General features: G+C 36.4%; 1 pseudogene; it reads right to left on the bottom strand.

The window, feature by feature from the left end:
• Window positions 1-1,245: 1,245 nt before the first annotated feature.
• LOC149142340 (RNA polymerase II C-terminal domain phosphatase-like 3) lies at window positions 1,246-22,324 on the bottom strand (annotated as a pseudogene).
• Between the last annotated feature and the right edge of the window lie 693 nt (window positions 22,325-23,017).

The raw sequence follows: 23,017 nt of genomic DNA, 5'->3' as shown, positions 1-23,017 counted from the left end.
GAAGTCAAATATTGAATATGACTAATCTGATAGCATCCAATTACCAAAAGTTACCAACTCTTACAAAGAAAAAAACCCATATTAAATAAGTAATATTTTTGAAGTCAAATACTGAATGTGACTGCTTGATAGCATCTAATTACTAAATCTTTTCGATAGCTTGGATGAAATCCAATTGAATTAAATTTATTTCCACTACAGCGCAATTCATGTACACATTTACCACCTTTTCTAGCATGAAAAAACACACTCTAACATAATCCTCACTTACAGTTGGAAAATATTCTCCACTTGTATCTCAACAAACTGAGTGTACAGACTTTGTATGCCTCTAAAATAATAAATATATTAAAGATATCAATCATTTTCAAGCATTTCTTTATCTAAATCTGATAAATGTTTACAACCACTGAAGATATCTCTAGAAAATATTTTAAAAATTAGAAGATATGGACATCACATGTGGAAATCGTAGATACCTTAAGTAAACCAATTTAAGGAAAACTAAAAGAATCAAACAACTCTGAAGCTTCATCCAATATGACTTAAAATTTTAGTGTACATAACAAAAAGATGAATGTGAATGCATGATAACACAAGACATACATATAAAGAATGCAAATTGTACCTTCACCTACGAAGAGGAATTCCTCCCCTTCTTTCCTCGACCAATGTTGATTTGGTTTTCCATTATTGATCCATTCATTGACCGATCTATAATGCTAAGTGATGAATTCACCCTCTAGATTCAATACAACTTTACACATATGCACACCATAAGTATTTTGATACATTACCCCCACACTAATTAGTTACTAAAAACGTAGGAGAGATGGCGCACTCTCAAACCAAGTTAGACCTAATGTTAAAGTAATGAATGACTCAATATTGAATGGCTGGAAAAAACAATTTGTATGATTTCAATATTTTTCTTACACCCACCTTCGTTGTGTAAACTACAAAGTAAATATTTGAGTTTTCAAGTGCTCAATTGAACTAAGCCTGTAGTTTCAAGTGATAATATTCAACACTAAAATATGTGTACATGAAATTTCAAAAAGAAAATAAACACTAAAAGGCAGTAGAGATACACTATTATAGCTACCTGTCCTCAAATGGAATGTATGGAACCCAATTCATTTTCATTTCCTTCATTGGTACTACTATCTCGCCTTCCATTTGAACAGACTTAATTCCAATTTTATCAAAGGGTAGAAATGGGGATGTAACCTATTCAGAGACATGTCATGCTTCTTTGAAAACAAATTCTAATTTTACACCCCCTTCCAATGTATCTGACCAAATGTACCCACTTGATTTTCTTCTTTCATATTGATTTACATCCTGAAAAATATCAGTTTCAAAAACCAAGACAACCCCAATATCTCTAGATCCTAACACATCCATATTTTCCACAAACCATAGGAATTAATACTCTCTCACAAGACTAGTAGTTTTGATACATATTTTTTCTTCTTTCCATTCTTGATGCACATAAAGTGATCTTCTATTAGTCAGTAAATAAGCATGCATATTCAAAGACCAACATTACCTAGTAAATGATTTTTCATTTCTAATGTTAGTATTCTTTACAAAAGGTAAAATTCATACCTTGTCAATCCTAGGGGCAAGGGCTACAACATGATACACTTTTCCATCAATTTGTATTGTGCATAATGCACCAAATTGTTCATCCATATGCCACAAAGGGTGAAGATGTGGCTATGCTTCTCTAAATGGAAAAACCCTATTGAAAACCACTTTACAATTTTTTAAAACTTTTTGTTGTTCAGTTACAACAAATTACAAGACATCCACTTCATGAAACTTTTATTTGAGAAAAAATTGTGGTGAATTATCTCAATCACATATGTTTGAATTAAAGGGTATATGTGTTAGAAATGCAACAATACAATGTCAACTCAAGAAATATTTCTAAATTTCATGTCATGAACACATAATGTGTTATATTTTAATTTTTAGCATCTCATTGCTAATGAAGATGTCAATGTTCCATCCTCTGGCTTCTCATCAACGTATACTTCTAACAATGACAACCCTGGAAATCCAAATTGGTACCTACCACAGGGAAAATGCACGTATATATGAATGGGAGTCTCTTAGTTTTAGAAATAGTAACATATATCTTTAACCACCTCGTTTGAAAGAAAAAAATAACAACTATAAGGTCTTGACTGGATACTAAAAGATAATTGAAATGAACTTACCTTTCGACCACAATCAAGTTATATCTATGATGAGGCCAAAATAATTGATAATTACTACTCCATATTCCATTCCAAAAACGCCATCTAGATCTTTACTTTTAGGTAGCCTATCATCTCCATCTAGATCAACATCATCACCCTTCAAAATAACACATCATGCAAATAATTTTCTTGTGGGATCAAGTACTTTGGCCATCTCTGTGGCATAAAATTTATTGCCTATTGCCTAACATGTTGTTCATACAACATTATTTCTTGGAACATAAATTATCAAAGAATGAATTAGATGAAATAAAGAATAGATCCATCTATTGGCATGCATAGAAGTTTCCAATTCCACATTGTAAATCAAATGATGCATGTAAGAACTACAATTTGCAAAGATATTAATAGTTCAATCCAAATTATAGTAACCTTGTCCAAAAAATTTCAGATGTTAGGCCACAATTTAGTCCACATTCTCATATAAGGAAAGAAAAAAAATATAATGTTGAGGTTTCTCTTGGTCTTGCTCCTCCTCCTTCCTTGGAATTTCCTCGTGCACATGATCTATTTCAATAAATTGTTGGACAAAAAAAATCATGAATTAGCAACATTTATATACTCATATTACCATGAATCAATTCATTTACTTCACATCTCTCTTTTCCTAAGAATCACCAAAATTATAACTATATGGTTTATATTTAATGAAACCTTAGCTAAATTTAGTAGCATCTGATCATGGCCCAAAACAATGCAACGTTTCTTGGCACTAAATATCTTGTTTTTTCATCAATTTTCCATGTTGTTCTTGTTGGATTGCAACTCATTTCTCTTTACTTAGCCCTTCCAATAGATGGTCCACATCAACCCAAGGATTCAATTTTTTTTTGTGTGAAGTGGTATTTTCATTTGAAAAAACTTTATGAGGGGTATAACCTTGCTAGAATACTTTGGAAGTGTTATATCTTGCGTAGTAAATTCTTTTCAAAATTTAGAAGATTCAATGAATTCTTGATCCATGTCAATGGGGCCAATTTATCTAATTGATTGCCCAACAAACATCTGTGATTATAGAACTCATAATGTTTTCATGTTAGAATTGTTTAGCATTTCAGCAATTCTTGCAAGATTTTCCTTGAAATTATGTTCAATATTAGCGAAATAAGGAACTTGTTACAAATTTGGACCCATATTTGTAGTTGCTGGTCCTAAAGCCATGTGTATCTACCTTCTCACTAGGATAAAATGTTTACCTCTCCCACTCAAGTTCACATTATCATTACTTGAATTCATGTGAAGAATATGACAAGAATCATAAGGTTTCATCTAAGGCTTCCGAGAGTCTCCAACCTGCCCAAACAACAGATAAAATAAACGATCAATAATTCATTCAAAGGAATATTGGAAAAAAATAGAATATATGGTTAAATGATGCAAAAAGTTACATTTGAAATTCCTTAGAATTGAAGTCACGGGTTTCTCTTCCGACACAAAGAAACAATGATCCAACTTCCAAGTCATATTTTCTAAGACCACCAATTAATCCAATACAAATAACAAAAGCCACATGCCTTGGGTCACTTACTTCAACCCACATATATAGAATGAAATGAAAACAAAATAAATATATTTTCCATTGTTACATCTCTCAAATAGTCATTACACACAAGATACAACTCAATTAATGATGTTGAATCACCAACATGTCTTACAATGGAAATTCCTTGAGTGTTAGGTTTGGAAGAAATTTCCAGTGCTAGCAATGTCTTTTTATGTTGTAGATTTGAATTCTTTCCCAGATGTAGAAACAAATTCTCCACTAAGACCTTACTAGGGAGGATTTGTCTATTGACATTGATAAGGATTTTGTGCAGGCTATGCTGACAAACTTCTATTGTTCTTTCTTAATGAGGTGTATAAGCGTAGTTGGGTTTACCATTATATCAATAAATACAAAAGGTATATTTTATTTCTCTTCTCTCTTCCTCACTTATAGATGGAATTCTTGGATTTAAATTGACATCTATACTATTTGGTTGAACTTGATTGGCTTCAAAAAATAGGGTCCAATGAAGTACTTTCATGATAGAATCATTTAGTTTTTTGTCTTTTGTTTCTATTTTCAATAGTGACATTTTGTGTGTAGCAAAAATACTATTACTATAACTTCTCAAATTAGTGAACCTTGATTGGTCTCCATTGTTTTCTATTTCCATTTCCAATTTATGATCCTAGGTAGTAGGTGTTGGAATAATGGTATTATGTTCAAGCCAACCACCACATCTATATGTCACAACTAAATGGGCCATGGATAAACAAGTGTGTTCCTGGCATGGTGTAAATAGAGTAGTCACACATCTGGGGGTTTCATACATCCTTCTTGAAGGGTTTGAGTAGCAACATGGCCAACGTATCACCTAGTAGGATCTACTAGAAAAGGACAAGGGACCATAGAAGGAGACCATCTTTGATAAAGAAGAGATCATCCTGTAACCCCAGTAGGGAACTTCCACACCGCGGGTCCAAATAATGGAGCTGCCCATCACCCCTGATGAAGCCACCTTCATTAGAAATTATTTGAAACACATGTTGAAAAGTGTACTACTAGGTGAGAGCACTCTCAAGAAGTTGCAGATGCTAAAGCCACTCTCCAAGAAGACTTATTCTCTTCCAATAAAGGATAATTTTCCACCACAATAGACAAAATAAAAAATTCCAGTTGTGGTGCGCTTGGTGACACAAGTCTAGCAGTCTTTCCACCTCCATGGAGACACCTTGTAGGCCCACCTGACAGAGTTGCCTACTAAGACTCTATCCTAAGTCGATGAAACATTGTGAGAATTTGGATTTCTACAAACCATAGGGGCACATATTCCCCTTGCGCATATATAGGATGACCCCAGAAAAAGATCTTGCATACAATAATCGAGTAGGATGGCTAGCGATGTATATTAACTTCAACATGTTAGGGGGAGTATTTCTCATAGTATCACCAATCATCACTTGTAAGGATGGACACAGACTTAACTGAAGAACAAGCATTCACACAAGAAAAAAACCCTTTACATGAGCAACAACAACTAAGATAAATTTAGATGTGTGAGCTATGATTTTTAGGCCCCACTTCCCCTCTGAAGTAGTTTTTTGCCATGAAACATTTTCAGCTAGTCGTCAATGATCCAAAATACCAGCTAAGAATCCTATGTGTTTGATAGGAACTGGATATCTCCCCATAACTTATTGGAGAAACATATAAATCATCTAATAGTATAGAGAATTCTAATTAGAGTCTCCTTTGTTATCTGAGCAATCATTCACAAGTGGCATTCGACCAAACTAGAATGCTCCTAAAGGCATGCAATAAAGACAATTCACCCTAAATGTTATGCCTTCAGCTGACTTGATGTGTGTCATGAGCGTGACCACATAAGAGGCTCTGGTGAGGGTGGACCAGATAGAGAAGTGCATCACAGAGCTACAACAAGTAAATAAAGATATCAATATGCAGTTCATAGTGGTCACAACAGATCAAGATTCATAATTTCAAATGTGACAGTAGGTGGAACTAGAGTTGGAGGCAGTCAGGGGATGATTAGAGTATATGTGGTCAGATTTGTGGGTAACCAATCTAGAATTTACACCTTATTTCTCCAAAATAGAACAAGTTTCTACCCTCTACTATGCATGGGGATCTATGAAGAACCATAGCGAAGAATTCATAGAGAAGGAGCAACATATTCAACAAACCATGCCAAGGATCACTGAATGCTTAGAGAAATGTGCCATGCTCTAGTAGCAATTAGCACAAGTAACCACTATTAGGATTAATATAATCCTATCATTGTCCCTTTGGAAGTGTTTCCTTGTGTAGTATCTTCTTTTTGAAATTTAGAAGATTCAATGAATTCTTGATCCATGTCAATGTGGTCAGTTTCTCTAATTGATTGCCCAACAAAAATATGTGATGATAGAAATCATAATGTTTTCATGTTAAAAAAATTCATTTCAGCAATTCTTGCAAGCTTTTCCATGAATAAGGAACATGTTACAAATTTGGACCCAGATTTTTAGTTGTTGGTCCTAAAGCCATATGTATCTCCCTTCTCACTAGGATAAAATGTTTACCTATCCCACTCAAGTTCACATTATCATTACTTGAATTCATGTGAAGAATATGATAGGGATAATGGGGTTTAATATGAGGCTTCCCAGAGTCTCCAACCTACGCAAGTAAAAAATAACATAAATGATGAATATTTCATCCAAGGGAATATTGGAAAAAAATAGAATATATAGTTAAATGATGCAACAAAATACATTTGAAATGGATTAGAATTGAATTCACGGGTTTCTCTTCCAACACAGAGAAACAATGATCCAACTTCCAAGTCATATTTTCAAAGACCACCAATTAATCTAATACGAATCGCCAAAGCCACATGCCTTGGTTCACTTACTTGAAGCCACATATACAAAATGAAATGAATATATATATATATATATATATATATATATATATATATATATATATATATATTCAACTGTTACATCTCTCAAACAGGCATTACGTACAAGATACGACTCAATTAACTTTGTTGAGTCACCAACATGTCTTACTGTGGAAGTTCCTTGAGTGTCAGGTTTGGAAGAAATTTCTAGTGCTTGCAATGTCTTTTTATCTTGTACATTTGAATTATTTAGTGTGCTTTGATCAAAAGTTATTTATTTCCCAAATGTTGAAACAAATTCTCTAATAGGACCTTACTAGGGAGGATTTTTCTATTGACATTGATCAGGATTTTGTGCAACCTTCTATTACTCTTACTTAATGAGGTGTATAAGTGTAGTTGGGTTTACCATAATATGAATAAATACAAAAGGTTTATTTTATTTCTCTTCTCTCTTCCTCACCTATAGATGGAATCCTTCAATTTAAATTGATATATGTACTATTTGGTTGAATTTGATTGGCTTCAAAAAGAAGGTCCACTGAACTACATTCCTAATAGAATCATTTAGTTTTTTTTCTTTTGTTTCTACTTTAAATAGTGACATTTTGTGTGTTTATAGAAAAACCATTACTATAACTTCTCAAATTAGTGGATCTTGATAGGGATCCATTGTTGTCTATTTCCATTTCTAATTTCTGATCCTAGTGAGTAAGTGTTGGAATAATGGTAATATGTTCAAGCCAACCACCACATCTAGATATCACAATTAAACATGCCATGGATAAATAAGTATGCTCCTGGCTTGATGTAAGTAGAGTAGTCACACAGCTGGGGGTTTCATACATCATTCTTGAAGTGTTTGATTAGCAACGTGGCCAATGTATCACCTAGCAAGACCGACTAACAAAGGAGAAGGGACCACAGATGGAAACCAGCTTTGATGAAGAAGAGATCATCATGTAAACCTAGTAGGGAACTTCCACACCATGGGTCCAAATAGTGGAGCTGCCCATCACCCCTGATGAAGCCACCTTCATTGGAAAATATTTGAAACACATGTTGAAAAGGATATTGTTAGGTGAGAGCCTTCTCAAGAAGCTGCAAATGGTGAAGCTACTCTCCAAAAAGACTTATTCTCTTCCAGTAAAGGATACTCTGCAACCAAAACAGACAGAATAAACAATTCCAGTCATAGTGCCCTTGGTGACACAAGTCTAGCGGTCTTTCCACCTCCATGGAGACAACTTCTAGGCCCACCTAATAAATATGCCTACTAAGACTCTATCCTCGGTCTATGAAATATTGTGAGCACTTGGATTTATGGAAACCTCACGGGCACATATTCCCCTTGTGTAGATAAAGGATGACCCCAACAAACAAATATTGAGTACTCTAATTGGGAAATAGGGCCATCAGTTTATAGGAACTTCAATATGTTAGGGGGAGGATTTCTCACAACATCAAAAATCATCACCTGCAATGATGGAACGGGAATTAACTGAAGGACAAGCATACACACAAGAAACAAACCCTTATACATGAGAAACAACAACTAAGATAAATGCAGATGCGTGAGCTATGCTTTTTAGGCCCCACTTCCCCTTTGAAGTAATTTTTAGCCATGGCACATATTCAACTGCTGGCAGATGATCCAAAATACTGGCTAAAACTCCTATGGGTTCGCTGGGAACTGGATATCTCCCCATACCTTATTGAAGAAACATATAAGTCATCTAATAATATAGTAAAGCCAAATTAGAGTCTCCTTTGTGTTCCGAGCAATCATTCACAAGTTCAATTCAACTGAACTAGAATGCCCTTGAAGGCATGCAACAATGGACTATCACCCTGAATGTTATGCCTTCAACTGACTTGATTTGTTTCATTAGAGTGAGCACAAAAGAGGCTCTAATGAGGATAGACCAAAAAAAGCAGTCTATCATGGAGCTATAACAAGTAAATAAATATCTCAATATGAAACTCACTCTGGTCACAACAGATCGAGATTCACAATTTCAGATGCAAAGTAGGTGGAAGTAAAGTTGGATATAGTCAAGGGATGATTAGAGCATATGTTGTTAGAGTTGTGGGTAACCAATATGGAATTTACACCTTATTTATCCCCAGCGGAACATGTCGATACCCTCTACTACTCATGGGCCTATATGAAGCAACACACAAAAGAATGCACAGAGAAGGAGCAAGATATTCAACAAACCACGCAAAGGATCCCTTAATGCTTAGAGGAATGTGCCATGCTCTAGTAGCCTTTAGCACAAGTAGCCTCAAGTAGGATTAATATAATCCTATCATTATGTTTGTCTTGTGTAGTATCTTCATTTCGAAATTTAGAAGATTCAAAGAATTCTTGATCCATGTCAATGTGGGTAGTCTTTCGAACTGATTTCCCAACGAACATCTGTGATGATATAACTCATAATGTTTTCATGTTAGAATTTTTTAACATTTCAACAATTCTTGCAAGTTTTTCTATCAAATTGTATTCAATATTAGGCAAATAAGGAACTCGTTACAAATTTGGACCCAGATTTGTAGTTGTTGGTCCTAAAGCCAGGTGTATCTCCCTACTCACTAAGATAAAATGTTTACCTATCCCATTCAAGTTCACATTATCATTAATTGAATTCATGTTAGGAATATGATAGGGATCATGAGGTTTCATCTCAAGCTTCCCAAGGTCTCCAACCTGCCCCACCAACAAATAACATAAATGATGAATAATTCATTCAAGGGAATATTGGAAAAAAATCTAATATATAGTTAAATGATGCAACAACATACATTAGAAATGACTTAGAATTGAAGTCACAGGTTTCTCTTCCAACATGGAGAAATAATGATTCAACTTCCAAGTCATATTTTCAAAGGCCGACAACTAATCCAATACAAATCACCAAAGCCACATGCCTTGGGTAACTTACTTCAACCTAGATATATAGAATGAAATGAAAACAAAATAAAAGAAAAATATATTTCCAACTGTTACATCTCTCAAATAGTCATTACACACAAGGTACAACTCAATTAACTTTGTTGAATCACCAACATGTCTTACTATGGAAGTTCCTTCAGTGTCAGGTTTGGAAGAAATTGCTAGTGCTTGTAATGTCCTTTTATGTTGTACATTTGAGCTCTAGTGTGCTTCGGTCAAATGTTATTTCTTTCCCAGATGTAGAAACAAATTCTCTACTAGGGCCTTACTAGGGAAGATTTGTCTATTGACATTGATCGAGATTTTGTGCAGCCTATGTTGACAACCTTCTATTGTTCGTGCTTAATGAGGTGTATATGCGTAGTTGGGTTTACCATTATATCAATAAATACAAAAGGTCTATTTTATTTCTCTTCTCTCTTCCTCACCTATAGATGGAATCCTTGGATTTAAACTGATATTTGTACTATTTGGTTGAATTTGATTGGCTTCAAAAACAGGGTTCACTGAAGTACTTTTGTGATAGAATCATTTATTTTTTTGTCTTTTGTTTCTATTTTTGATAATGACATTTTTTGTATGTGCAACAAAAATAATATTACTATAACTTCTCAAATTAGTGGACCTTGATAGGGCTCCATTGCTGTCTATTTCCATTTCCGATTTATGGTCCTAGTTAGTAGGTACTGGAGTAATGATATTATGTTCAAGCCAACCACCACATCTAGATGTCACAATTAAACAAGACACGAATAAACAAGTGTTATAGAAATATTTGGGCACTGCAACCCCAATCTTATATGTCGATAAACCAAGGGCTCTTCAACCCCTAAAAGTGTTGTTTCATACCCTAAAGGATCATGGTAAACCAATTACATCATTCCCCAAAAGTTCCACCTGAAAAACCACTCAGAACTAGCCAAAAACGGACCATACTGACTTCTCCACTGTCAGGGTGTGATGCATACTGACTTCTACACTAGCCAAGTGTGATGCATACTAAAGAGGCCTTTTGTGGGGTGTGATGAGCGAGGATGGACAAATGTCAGAGACAGTTTGCTAAGTGGATGCTCATCGAATCTTCCAGAAACTTCTCCTATGACACTTGCCTCTCTGAATTCGCCCAGGAATGAGTAAGAGATCCAAGAAATCTGCAAGTGGTACCAAGAACAACAAGTGGAATGACACTAATCAAAAACCGAGAGATGACTCACACCCTTGCAGACATCTATAAATGGATCCCTCATCTGAGAGATCTAGAGGCCGGAATTTTGTAATTTGTAAGGAAGTGATGATAGTTTGTCTTTGAGAAAGAGCATTGTATTGTTGTGTTATTTTGATTTTCTTCAGGTGAAGAAGGCTTTGATGCTAGGAGGATGATGCTGGATCAGATAGCTGGGTTGTAATTCTCCCTTCTATTTTAATAAAGTTCTTTGAGTTTTCCTCCATACAATCGTGTATTTGTGAATCTTGTTATTTGTGAATGTTATTGTATGTTCAATGTATTTCTGATTCTACATTGTTTATGATATAATAGATCAAGATGCTTTGATGGTGTTTTGTTACTTTGTTTCTATAGATATTCTCTAAGCAGGACAAGTAGGAGAGGAGTTGCAAGCTCTATCAAGGAAGAGAAAAATTAAGCAAGGAGTCAAGTGGAAGATCCAGGTTGGTCCCTTTGCTTCTCTCTTATCTATCATACATAGAGGAAATCACAAATTACTTTGATTGTTTGTTTCTAGGATAGCTACCAATCCTAGTAGGACTAGTAGATTGAAAAGACACTAGTTTTCCCTAAAACAAAATGGCGACTCCACTGGGGATCAAATAGTTTGTTGGTTTGTTGTTGATTTTTTGTTTTATAAACTATAGACAGAGCCTGAAGATAGCCAGATAACCTTCGAACTACTCTTACTGTGTAATTGAAAAATAGATGAATGCTGCTTCAGTCAATCTCTGGTTTAGTTTATGCTTTGAACATCTGACTTACAAACATTCTAGATTCCCTATTGGTAGCTCAATAACCTCCCAAGATCATACCCATGTACTTTGTTCTTTACTGTCCATAATAGCTCAGCGAAACTCACTGAAATTAGTTGCAAATTTGAGCCAAAACCCATCTCAGTTGCCCACCCTGGTCCATCGCACTATCTGTCATTGGAAGCCAGTATGCATCACACTTCCTGAGTATAGCAGGTGATATGCATCCCTTTTTCTGTGAAGCATAGGTGCGATGATTGAATAATCCTATTTCTTTCCTTGAAATTTAGGTTTTTTGTCCTTGTTTTCAGCTCTCTTTAGTTGTTTTGCTACTTATGAACAGTATCTCATTGTTGAAGCCTCCTTGCATTACATAGACCAGCCTCCATTAACTCGGATTAGTAAAATTTTTTATGTATTTTTCCATCATTTGCAATCCTTTGTCGAAAATTTGTTTAAATTGATCTGTTGTCTTGGTGAAAAAAGTGTCGTAACTATTGTTTTGTATCAAAAAGAGGAGTGTTGTAAAGTCTTCCTTCTCTAGATAGTCGATTGAACTTTTTGTCATGTATTTGATTTGATTTGTTGATATTTGAAGTTTCGAAAGCATCTTCTATTTGAAATTGAAAAGTGTCGTTTAAGTCTTCCTTTCTATTTTGAAAAGAAATTGTCAAAATGTCGCTTTGAAGAAAATATTTCATATCTATACTTAGTTTTCCTTTTTTGCATTTCTCACATTAAGGGAACCAAAAAAAATTACATGCATTTGCATTTGAATTTATACTGTGTGTGAAAAATGATTTAGGAAAAGCGCATTTAGTGTGTGATCTTTGCTCTTTGTTTGAAATAATCGTAATCTTCTTTCCTTAGTAGCTAGGATTTTCATTGCAAAATAAACAACGATTGTTTATCATTGTAGATTGCATTTTTAGGAATTTTACATATTCATCATGTGGTGAACCATTGAAAGGAAAACTTCTAAGCAAGATCAACTCTAAAATAAATTTCAATGAACTTAACAATGCTTTGGAACCTAACGTAACACATCTAGAGGTCAAGGCTAGATACGTGTTCCGACGTCATAAAATCTAGTAACTATTGTTTTCATCGAAGGTTGGGTGATTCCTCCTCTTTGATACGACAAGTGCTAACATGGACTTGTGCTCCCTGTACCATCGAGTATATATTAGGAGACCACAATAGGCTTATATCCTTTATCCATAGGAAGTCATGTCTGCCGCCCTATCGATCGCAATGCACTAAACACAGCATTCGGAAAGATTGACTACCATACTTAAGTCCTTGGTAATTTCTCTTTAATTTATCACCAAGGTGTATTTTGAAGTTTTGTGATTGGTTTGGTAATCCATCTGTCTAGATTTCTAGAGTAGTCACTTTCATTCCTTTTCAACTCCTTAAAAGAAAAGGTCCATCTGAGCACTTGTCACTTCAAGCTCATTAAAAATCGAAGGGGACTAGAGTCATCTTTAGCTTTTCCTCAACTCTTAAAAATTGAAAAAGAAAATTTGTGTCAAAGCGTCATTAAGATTTATTAAATTCGAAATAACATCCCTACCTCCTTCGTTGATCTTAGGTTTGAGATAATGGAGTTCACCAATCAAGGAATCCCTCTCGAGGGGAATCCTAGTCCCTTTACTTCTTGGGGAAATATTGGTGCTCCTCATAGGGCCACATTGTCTCTGCTAGGCTTGACTATTGGCCTGCCAGTATGGCTGTTCTCAACCTCTATGGTTCAAAATAACGTGATTCCTCAGTAATTGAATTAGCAACCAGTTAATATTGAAGTTGAACCTTCACCTCCTTTGTTGTTTTTTTCTCCCTCCTCTTCTTCCTCTTCGCTTGGTGAAAATAGTGATACTAGTAACCAAGTAGTTGATAAGAAGAAGAAAGGGAAGGAGAAGAAGAAGAAGAAGAAGAAGTCCGTTTAGCAAGGGGGCAACCATGAATCATCTGGTCAAAATCCGCACACTAAATCTCCAAAATATCCTTGTGTAATTTGCAAAGGAAACCATTTTCATCGAGATTGTCCTTGCCTTCCATGGATCTTGAGAGAATGGTCTCCCTGTTCACACCGTCCTGTGTCATCAACCTCTAGTGATCATGTTGAAAGCACACCATCAACTAGTGAAAATGAAATTCCTGGACAAAAAGGAAAGGTCAAAACTCCATGTGGATTATGTGAAGGGGACCATCACCTTCCCCATTGTCCTTTTTTGGATGAGGCCAAAAGAGTCTTGCGTAACCGTCCTGCTTCACCGCAGCGACTTCCATCTAGATACAAGAAACTCACCTCAAGTGCTTTACTAGTTGAAAATCAAACTCACATAACTTAATCGTCGATTGAAACACGTATCGCTGAAAGTGAATCCTTTGAGTGCATACCAGACCAAAGTCAGTAGGTCGAGATGGCAGTTGACCTAGTTTTACCTTCAGAAGGTCCACCTTTAGATGATACCATTCCCAAAGAGAGTGAGAACAATACTGTTCAATTATTTTTGTTTCTTCAAAGTCTGATGAACTTGGGGGAAATCTGCCCATTTCTTTACAACAGGAAGATAATCCCCTAGTTCCCGCTACTAAATGGGTTAATTCAACCATTTATTCGATACCCCCTCCAAGCAGTCTAGTTAGTTCCTTTGATTGGAATCGACTAGCAATATCCCACCTTCCTTCTAATGTACCATTCTGGATCATAGTACAAGTTTAAAAAGTGATCGTGTCTGGCACTATCATAGATAAAGGGCCTTCAGTGAGTATCCTTTCCTCAACTGCTTGGAAAGCACTTGGTTCACCATCGCTTATGCCTGTTACACAAAATTTATCAGGCTTTAACAAAGGAACCAGTTCACCTGTTATCTTTTTGTGAGCTGGTTTCATAACACGACCATTAGGGATCCTTCCTAAGTTACCGATAACTTTGAGAAGGAAAACCGTTCACTTGAACTTGATGGTAGTCCAAGGACCATTAGATTACAATCTACTCCTTGGACGTGACTATGTTTATAGCATGGAAGCTATTGTTTCCACACTCTTTTGAGTGATCTGTTTCCCACATGAAGGCAAAATTGTCACCATTGACCAGCTTTCATTTCCCGGTTCAAACACCGCTTCAAGTCAAACATCATCTCTAAATGGTCCTTTTGCATCAAGAGTTTCTCTTCAACCTTCATTCCATCCACCTAATTACCGCGAGTAGTCTGGTGAATGTAACGAAGTTTAGGGGGCATGCACCCTTGTCTATTTTGAGATGAACTCGACTGAAAAGATATGTTTCCCTATAGGTTACGTGATTGGAAGTGTTATCTCACACCATTCACCTTTGTCTATTTAATGGACAAAGCCAAGGGAGTGTTTTGTTGGCTCTGTTGACATAACAATCCTGCTTAACCGCAGTGACTTCCATATGGTTACCTGGAGACTCTCCTTTTCTTGATGCCTAGAGGCATGCAAACCTTTTTATGCTAGCGAAAAATGACCAATTTCATTTTTTAGCTTTTTAGTTTTTCAATTTCATAGGTTAGGTGATTGGTTCGACAATGTTTGCATTGTAGGTGGAGCAAAGGAAGGGTCTTGTCTAAACTACTGATGAAACCATCCTACCTAACCTTAGTAGTTCCTTAGCTTTTTAGTGTTTTTTAGCTTTGTAGTTTAGTTGTTTCTAGCCTACATGAAAAGGAAAATGAGCAATGTTTCCGCAAGGTTCAAGCTCGTTAAAAAATAACCTACCAACTGAGCATATGTTCCCCTAGAGTTTAAGCTCGTTAAAAAATGAACCCACCTCTGGTGAATAACCTTTGTGATTGCCATTATATTAGCCTTTTGAACATTGGTTGTGTTCCTTCCATCACCTCCATCCTTTTGGCCGATCATACGCTTCCACTTGATTGTTTACCATTTTGAGGAACTGCTGCGATGAGTGGTCATGTTAGCCACCCTCTTCACATCACCATGTTTTGAGAAGTTCCAAGATTACCTGGAACCAGTTGCTACCCTAAACACCACTCGTTCCTAGAAAACGAGTCCTCTTTAAACCCTTTTCAAACTCGCTAAATGTGAAAAGATTGTCGAGCTATTGGCCTCTCCAACTCGCTAAAGTGACTGGATGCACCATCCCTCCTGCATATTTTAATCTTTTTCGGACTTGAGGGATTATCTCACAAAAGAGATTGAGTGCTTCTCTTTTTCCTCTCGCTAAAGTGATCAAAAATTCATCCTTTTTGTATTATTTTAATATTTTTAGACTTAAGGGATTATGCTACGAAAAAGAACTGTTGGATTTTCCTTTTCATCCTTTTTCAAACTCTCTAAACATGAAAAGGATCGAGTTATCTTTGTCATTTAACTCGTTAAAACAATCGTGACAAACTTGTCCACCTCGACAAGAACAAGTTTCATTGTCATTAGACTTGCTACAATATAGCGACAGGTTTGCCCGAAGGGAAAATTATAGAACAAGCATATGTTATCCTCCTCAAGCTTGACAAAAATAAAGAGGTACTAGTCAGCAATGACTGGGGAAAAGGGAAGAAAACTTGAAGAATTTTATTGGTAGTAGGTCACTCTTGAACATGACATTCTCACTCCATCACCATGATTGAGTCGGTTTGGGTTATTCTATTCACCGGTCATATCGCCATTGGTCCTCCATACCATCCATATTTTGGGGTTAACACTACAAATCCATCTCAGTGTCACCGATATGTTCAAGAGAAGTCATTCAGAGAATTCACCATCTAGTTAATGCCTCATCCACTACAATACCTTCATCCTCCATTTTTCATGACCAACATTCTTGAACCTTATATCATCAGATCATTTTCACCTCCAGAAAATCATTTGCTTTGTTTTGTGTCGTAGATGTGGGATACATTAAGGCCCTCTTACAATGGGTCACTTCTTGTCGACATCATCTCATTATCCAAGAAGTTGACTTAGAAACAACCCTTTCAGTTTTGAATCTTGCATGCCTCAATGGCAAGTTTCTCACTTCCGGCGACAGGTTTACATCAATGGCCTTTGACTGAAAGATTTTGTGTGGTGTTTGACATCAGATCATATGTTCACACCATGTGAATTTTACTATAGTACCTTGAGGGTCACTATCATTATCAGTGATTCCTCTCGCGCCTATTAACAACTTACATTATTAGCTAGTAATCAGGCTATGTCTTTCCATGTTCGACTTCAGGACATCTTTTCACATGGTTCGACTTGTACATCGAGTGAAGATTGAATGAGTTTTGAAGACCCCGGATCTAGTCTCATCCATCTGAGCTGCGATATATTCAGGAATATAAGGACATCGAATGTACACAAAATCTGCACAGATAGTCATCTAAGTCAGGGAAGATGACTCTTCATATGAAGAATCACTAGTCTGCAACTGCAAATGATTATCTGTCCTATGCACATGAAAATGAATTTATAAAGCTGAGCATGGGAATGCCCACCTCAGCTAGATCATGAAAATAATATGATGATGATGTATTGTATTGTATCTCATACAGGTCACCTTCCAGTTTGAATACCTCGGATCCTCATGATAAAGCATTTCACTTGACATCAAAAGATTTACGACTTCATGCTTTAGGGGGCAACTATTATAGACATATTTTGGAACTGCAACCCCAATATTATATGTCAATAAACCAATGGCTCTTTAACCCCTAAAACTTTTGTTTCATACCATAAAGGATCATGGTCAACTAATTACATACTTCCCCAAAAGTTCCACCTGAAAAACCACTCAGAACTTGCCAAAATTGGACCATACTAACTGCTCCGTTGTTAGGGTGCGATGCATACTAACTTCTACACTAGCCAGGTGCGATGCATACTGAAGAGGAATTCTATGGGGTGCGATGAGCAAGGATGGACAAATGTGCGAGATAGTTTGCTAAGTGGATGCTCATGGAATCTTCCAGAAACTTCTCCTATGACACTTGCCTCTCTAAATTTTCCCAGGGATGAGTAAGAGATCCAAGAAATCTCCAAGTGGAACCAAGAACAACAACTAGAATGACACTAATCTACAACCCAGAGATGACTCACACCCTTGTAGACATCTATAAATGGATCCCTCATCTAAGAGATCTAGAGGCTGGAATTTGGTAATTTGTAAGGAAGTGTTGATAGTTTGTCTTTGAGAAAGAGCATTGTATTGTTGGGTGATTTTTCTTTTCATAAGGTGAACAGGGCTTTGATGCTGGGAGGATGATGCTGGATCAGACAGCTGGGTTGTAATTCTCCCTTCTATTTTAATAAAGTTCTTTTAGCTTTCCTCCATACAATCGTGTATTTGTGAATCTTGTTATTTCTAAATGCTATTGTATGTTCAATGTATTTCTGATTCTGCATTGTTTATGATATAATAGATCGAGATCCTTTGACGGTGTTTTTTTACTTTATTTCTACAGATATTCTCTAAGTGGGACAAGTAGGAGAGGAGTTGCAAGCTTTATCAAGGGAGAGAGAAATCAAGCAAGGAGTCAAGTAGAAGATCCAGGTTGGTCGCTTTTCTTCTCTCTTATCTATCATACATTGAGGAAATCACAAATTACTTTGATTGTTTATTTCTAGTATAGCTACCAATCCTAGTGGGACTAGCAGATCGAAAAGATACTAGCTTTCACGGAAACAACAAGTATGCTCCTGCCTTGGTGTAAATAGAGTAGTCACATAGCTAGGGGTTTCATACATCCTTCTTGAAGTGTTTGAGTAGCAACGTGGGAAATGTATGACCTAGCAGGACGTACTAGAAAAGGACAAGGGACCACAGATGGAGACCAACTTCTAGGAAGAGATCATCATGTAACCCCAATAGGGAAATTCCACACTACAGGTCCAAATAGTGGAGCTACCCATCAACCCTGATGAAGCCACCTTCTTTGGAAAATATTTGAAACACATGTTGAAAAGGCTACTGCCAAGTGAGAGCCCTCTCAAGAAGTTGTATATGGTGAAGTCACTCTCCAGCAAGACTTATCCTCTTCCAATAAAGGATACTCTACCACCAAAGTACATAGAATAAACAATTCCAGTCGCAGTGTCCTTGGGGAAACAAGTCTAGCAGTGTTTCCACCTCCATTGAAACACCTTCTAGGCCCACCTGATAGAGTTGCCTACTAAGAATCTATCCTTGTTCGGTGAAACATTGTGAGCATTTGGATTTCTAGAAACCACAGGGGCACATATTCCCCTTGTGCATATAGAGGATGACCCCAACCAAAAAATCTTGTGTACTATAATCAAATATGAGGGACAACAATTTATATGAAATTCAACATGTTGGGGGAGGATTTCTCTCAACCTCACCAATTGTCACCCGCAAGGATGGGTGGGGACTTAACTGAATAACAGGAACACACATAAGAAACATACCCTGTACATGAGAAACAACAGCTAGGATAAATGTACATGCGTGAGCTATGCTTTTTAGGCCCCACTTCCCCTCTGAAATAGTTGTTAGCCATGGCACATATTCAATTGTTGGCGAGTGATCCAAAATACCGGCTAAGAATCCTATGGGTTTGCTAGGAACTAGATATATCTCCATACCTTATTGAAGAAACATTGAAGTCATCTAATAGTATAGAAAATCCCAATTAGAGTCTCCTTTGTGATTCGAGAAACCATTCACAAGTGGCATTCCACTGAACTAGATTGCCCCTGAAGGCATGCAACAAGGACAACTCACCCTGAATGTTGTGCCTTTAGCTGACTTGATGTGTGTCATCAGAGTGAGCATAGAAGATGCTTTGGTGAGGATGGACCAGACAAAGAAGTCCATCATGGAGCTACAACAAGAAAATAAAGATCTCAATGTGCATCTTATAGTGTTCGTAGCAGAAAGATATTCACAATTTCAGATGTGACAGTAGGTGGAAGTAGAGCTTGTGGTAGTCAGGGGATGATTAGAGTGTATGTGGTCAGAGTTATTGGTAACCAATCTGGAATTTATACCTTATTTATCTCCAGCGGAACAATTCGATACCCTCTACTACTAATTGGGCTATATGAAGCGACACATGAAAGAATGCACAAAGAAGGAGCAACATATTCAGCAAACCATGCAAAGGATAACTCAATGCTTAGAGGAATGTGCCATGCAATAGTTTCAGTTAGCACACGTAGTCATAAGTAGTATTAATATAATCCTATCATTGTCCCATTGTCATATTATAGAATTGGTCCACCATATCATTTTCTAAATCAGTCTACACATATTCAATGAATCTCTATCCCTACGAGGGGTCCAAGGGTTAAACTACCTTCTTTTCACGCTTCTTAAAAGAAATCCTCGACTATTTTAGGTTCAGGATAGCATCATTTTAAAAATCCCAATCAACCCTTAGCAATACATGATAGAGGTCCTTTTCATCCAGGATATCAATTACTTTGAAATCCACATAGGTCTTCACTCCATATATATTCACTTCCATATGTTCCAACCCACCGATCAAGAACTTCCTTGAGTAGCTCATTAGATGTAGCTAAATCAGTGAGTATACAAGCCTCGGACTCCCAATGAATTCCCATGATTTTTCCTTTTTCCTTTTTTATTTTTTTTCATGTTCATATATGATCCAAATCTAGCATAACCTCTTGTTTTTTGTATCCACCTATCAGAGTAGTGAGGCATAACACCTTTTCGGATATCTTCTTTTGAACCCAGCATAGAGGTAATTCATCAAACTAAATGGATGGATTAAATATATGTGAGCAAAGGCCTTCACTTTATTGTTGAGTTATAATCCTCCAATATTATGAGGAAATTATTCAACCAACCTTGCACATCATCCTATGTTGGGTGCAGAGGGGTATTATGGCACCTACTCAGTAACCTTCCAATTAGAATTCACAGCACTGGAAGAGTCCTAGTTCCCATCTCTCATGTCAAGATAGTGTCCTTGATCAAATTCATTCCATATTTGTAGTATTCCTTCCGTTGAAATGCACCAAATGTGACAACATCCAACTGAGATTTTTGGATCTGTTTAAGAACCACATTGCCCACATATACACCCATTTTAGCACACCCTCTAGCCACACTTTTGGTGAGGCCTTGTGGACAAATTCTCACTCTGCTACCATGTTGTGGCTAGATTCTATAAATAAATAAAGAACAAACTCTTGGATCCTTAATCAAGAGACCAAATTCACAAGGTACCCACTATAATTTGTTTTGCCATTGTCCCCATATGTTGTATTTCAAAAAGCTAGGTGCATTATAAAGTGCCTTAAAAATAGAGACACACATTATGTGCCTAAAGATGATGTGACACTAAATTAGTCCATGAATCCAAGTTGTATAATAACCTTGCTATAGTGTATCAACACCAAGACAAAATGAAACTCATAACTGACCAACCTCATTCTAATAGCACGTTGAAAACTGAACAGACCCAGAAAAAAACCCAGAACCTATCCTAGGTCAATGAGTTGGTCTACCTCTAAGTCATATGCCATTTATGATGGGTTACTCTAAAATTATGGGTTGATTTCAATCTATTATATGCATTTTTTTTTGTAGAAGTGTAGCTTTCTCTCTCTAATGAGGAATAGGACCAATCAATTTCCAAAACTCCACAATTTCACTATGGTGATCAATATGATTCCTAAGTTGTTTAGAATTATGGGAATCTTGCATAAGATCATCATCTAACTTGTGCTTCCTATCAAGAAATATTCCTACAACATGTTCCTTGTGATAACATTAGAATCAACAGGGAAAGGATTTCAACAACCTTTCACCTAGGATCTCTATTCTTTGGTTGGATTTTCTGAGAAGACCCAATCATTAGATTTATTAACTTCCTTGTCTCAACTACACCCTTAATACTATGGATAACTGGTACTTCTAGCTCCTCTAAAGAATTGTTTTGAATATTTAACCCCACAACATTGGATTCCATGTATGAGTTCAATTGTGGAATTGTGGAATCTACTGTTCATACATACATTGATCAAGCTAAACAAATAGACACAAAGTTGAGACATATGAAACCTTTTGCACAACAAAACTATTGGCAAGGAGCATATATTTTCACTTAAGTTTGAGCTTTATTTAACTCTTATATCTTACAATGGCTTCATATTATCTAATTTCATATGGTACATTAGGATCCTTCTTGATACAAAACAATTATAGCACCCAAAATTCCATAGTTCCAACCAGATATTGGAACAAGGACAAATTTAGAAGAAGAAAAAATACACCAAAAGAGTATTTTCTTTATAACATCCAATGACCCGTCCAATTAAAAATGTCTAATTAGTATACCTCGAACAATGCTTGCACCATACTGAGAATTTACATTGCTGCTAATTGCAATTGGAGAGTCATGTATACTATATTGCTTGCTTTTGGTGGCTCCTGCTTGGACAGTATCCTGAGATGAGTTTGACATGATGGTCATATGAGGCTGGAAGCTACTTGGTGTAATTTTCCTTAAATCCTGAAAATAATAGAGCATAAATGTCATTTTTTTAAAAATTTTATTGAAGCTTCTGCATACAATAGATGTTCTCACAATTGCAACACAAACATGTTCCATCAATATGAATTATCAAATGTTTCAAGCCAAATTACAAGGAAAATTGCATTCATTTTAGGCAAAAGAAGAATATGACATTAAGGTCCATGCCAAGACAAATTATGTAGACAAGGTTGTTGAGTCAATACTTACCATGTGTTTCAGAGCCATAGCGAAGGTTGACTTTTAGAGTGTCCTCAAAAAGATAGTGCTCTCTTGAGATAACATTGAATTCACTGTCTCTTAGGGTTGCAAGGTGGCATTGATAGAATTACTTGATTGATTTCCTATACTTTGAGAGAGAGATCTCATTTCATCTATACCTTTCTCTACCATCTTGCTACCAAGTGAAATGGGCATTGTCACGTTGTGAATGCCATTACCATGTATTTTGGTATTATGCAAACTAGACCTATCACCAGTAAGGTTGTCATACCAAACTCTCTCTTGCTCTGTTCGCTGACCATGACTGTCTTCTCAGACTGCTTACAGTAGGAGCTTCAGTTGTACATCGCACAAAGTTGGGGGTTGCAGGTCTACACCTATTAGCTAAAGTTGTATTTTCTGGCATTGTGGTCCTTAAATTTGGAGGTGTTCCACCTGAAAAAGTAGGCATTAAAGAAGGCTTCAAAGGATTTTTTTTCACTTTGAGAGAAGTTCCTTGTGGCATTACTGAATTTCTAGACGACATGATGCTATCTTTTCTCACAGAAGAAGGCTCTGGCAGAGGAACTGAATTCTTCTGACTTAGTTTTGTCATGGAAGATTGAAACAATGGTTTTGATAACTGCATGGATGACCTTGGTTAGGACTTTGATGCAGACAATACTGACTTTGAAGATGTGTTAGAAGACCTTGAAGAAG

Source organism: Pinus tabuliformis, chromosome X (assembly GCF_031772625.1).
Source record: "Pinus tabuliformis cultivar Carrire ecotype Pingquan chromosome X, CPIR1, whole genome shotgun sequence".
NCBI classification, from domain to species: domain Eukaryota; kingdom Viridiplantae; phylum Streptophyta; class Pinopsida; order Pinales; family Pinaceae; genus Pinus; species Pinus tabuliformis.
Note: the sequence above shows the minus strand (reverse complement) of the source record. Positions and strands in the feature narration are given on the sequence as shown.